The sequence below is a fragment of the Colobus angolensis genome, unplaced genomic scaffold (genome assembly GCF_000951035.1).
Source record: "Colobus angolensis palliatus isolate OR3802 unplaced genomic scaffold, Cang.pa_1.0 Scaffold126, whole genome shotgun sequence".
Lineage (NCBI taxonomy): Eukaryota > Metazoa > Chordata > Mammalia > Primates > Cercopithecidae > Colobus > Colobus angolensis.
Genome location: NW_012113808.1, coordinates 1176656 through 1179422, shown reverse-complemented (window position 1 = coordinate 1179422; position 2767 = coordinate 1176656). Strand labels below are relative to the sequence as shown.

The 2767-nt window shown below is 47.6% G+C and overlaps 1 protein-coding gene across 1 annotated transcript in view; it reads left to right on the top strand.

Annotated features, from left to right (window-relative positions):
- Positions 1-2767, top strand: part of CAPN9 (calpain 9) — a 55811-nt gene that overhangs the window by 27464 nt on the left and 25580 nt on the right. The window lies entirely within an intron of this gene.

Genomic DNA, 2767 nt, shown 5'->3' with positions numbered 1-2767 from the left:
TCTCCGGAGTACTCTGCTGATTTTGAGTCGAGATCACAGGATGAGAGGGAGCTGCTACATTGGTTGTAGCACCACAACAGTGGTGACATACTTTGAACTATTTGGAGGTGACTGGGGGGGTGTCACAGAAAATGCAATGAACTCGGAGTCACAAATCCTGAGTTTGGAGAGTGACAGGCAGCCACTCCCACCCCCACTCTTCCCTGAGCACATGTCCATGGGCCTACCTGAGCCCTTTTGTCTGCAGGATGGGCACACATAGCTCACAGAACCCCACCTGGCTTGCTAGCTAGGTCACGTACAGAAGGTGCCCAGTACAGACAACATCAAGCATGGGCAAGTGTAAGGCATTGTCACCTTTCCAAGTGTCAGCTTATCCACTAAGGAGGGGCCAAGCACTGCTCCAGGTCACATGGCAAGTTGGAGGCCAAGCACGAAAGTCAGTGGACTTGTGGCTTCCAGCTGGGCTCTTCTCCTACCCCGTGGGCATGCAATGCCTTGTGACTGTCCCGAGATAATCTTCCATGTCGGTGGTTCAAATCATCCTCAGGGGTATTTTATCCATCAGCAGCACTTGGAGATGTACTTTCTGGCCAGCCCTCTTATTTGGGGGCCAGTGGCTCACTGGCCGCTGCATCCCTGGGTGCATTTCTGGGATCCAGTGAGTAGTCACTGAGCAGGACTTATTTCCTCCATAACCACACACTGTGGGTTCCACATCAAGGCCGTTGTTGCTCTTCATGACCTCTGCCTGAACACTAATTTTGTTTACTCCTAGTTCTCCGGAGTGGCGTTCTGTTGGTGCAGCTGAGCAGAAGCGTCTGTGTCACACTGCTCTGGATGATGGTGAATTCTGGTACAGTGCTTGTTCCTGTGTTAACTGCAGATATGAGCAAGTCCCATGGCCCGGGGCGTAAGGAGCACCATGTTTCTCTCTCTCTCTCTCTCTCTCTCTCTCTCTTTTTTCTGAGACCGAATTTTACTCTTATTGCCCAGGCTAGAATGTAGTGGTGCAATCTCGTCTCACTGCAACCTCCACCTCCCAGGTTCAAGTGATACTCCTGCCTCAGCCTGCCAAGTAGCTGAGAGTACAGGCCTGTGCTACCACACCCAACTCATTTTGTATCCTTGGTAGAGATGGGGTTCCACCATGTTGGCCAGGCTAGTCTTAAACCCCTGACCTCAGGGAAACCACCCACCTCGACCTTTCAAAATGCTGGAATTACAGGTATGAGCCACCTCGCCCAGCCTTCTCTCTCCGTTTTTGGCAAATCAAATTCATCTGTCTCAGACCCCTCATATACACCCAGATTAGAGGGAAATTTAATCTCCCTCCTGTCTTGGTGGGGGCTCACCCCAGGTCTCGGTTTGTTGAAGAGTCTTTAGGGGGTTGCTGCAATCCAATAGAGGAAGAGCATCTGGTCTCCAGCCTGACATACCTCCTTGGCGCTCTGTGTCATCCGGGTTTATACAGTGAATTTGAAGACAGGCAGCTCTGCAGCTCACAGGGTCCATTCCCTCCACACCCACTTTGGTGAGAGGTACCTTTGAAGGCAGCTGCCCTGAGAGCATCTAAAGATATTGACCTACGTGGGAAGGAAACATTTCTACTCTGGACTTTGCCTTGGCCTGAATCTCTTTGTTTAATTGAATATTTGTGTTGGGCCTTCATCTCTAAAATCTTTTTCAGGCTTATTTCTTCCTGTTTGGGATCTAGAAGTTGGCCCTTCTAACCCTGCAAGAAACAATTTCTGGTTTCTGGTTCTATTCCCTTTCATGTGCTCCAACCAGTCAATTCTTGCCTGAACTCATCTCTTCCTTGTAACAGCTTTTAAAATACAACAACCCCAAACCATAACTATTCCAGCCTTTTTCATTCTTTTCCCGTAGAACACAGCCTCAGTAGTGATTTGTTCTGCCTTCTGTATTTTTACAGTTGTCTTAGTCTATTTGGGTGGCTATAACAAAATACCACAGACTGGGTGGCTTACAAAGAACAGGAATTTATTTCTCAGAGTTCTAGATACCAGGAAGTCCAAGATGATGACATAGGCAGAACCCATGTCTAGGGAGGGCCCTATTTCTGATTTACAGATGGATCCTTCTCACTGTGTCCTCACGCAGTAGAAAGAGGGCAAGGCGGCTCTCTGGGGCCTCTTTTATAATGGCACTAACCCCATCCATGAGGGCTCCACCCTCGCAACCTAGTCACCTCCTAAAGGCCCCATCTGCTAACACTATTACTTTGAGGGTTAGGATTCAACATACAGATTTAGGGGAGGCTACAAACATTCAGACCATAACAACATGCAACAGATTTACCCAATGTTTTGCAACTGCATAACATAGATATCCCCATTTTCCAGCTCCAACAGTTCCATGTTCCCTCTTGCCAAACTGCTAACATATTTTAGAATTTTGTTATGGTAGTTCCGTAATTCGAGGCACCAAAGACTCAAGGTAACCCTAGCTGCAGTAGTGGAATAGGCCCCAGATGTATAAAGGCTCAAACACAGTGAAGTTTTTTTCTCACTCATTGTGACAGTCCAGGGAGGATGTTCACTTTCTGTGGGTGACTCTGTTCATACAGTGATTCTATTGTGTGGCTCTGCCATCTTCTAAGGTCACATGGTCATCTGCATGTAGCCAGAAGAAGAGAAGAGTAAAATAAAAAATTGAAGAAGACACTCTCACTTTCTAAAAATCTTGACTCAGAAGTAAATGCATCACTGCTCACATTCTACTCCCAAACGGAAGGAGTGGGGTG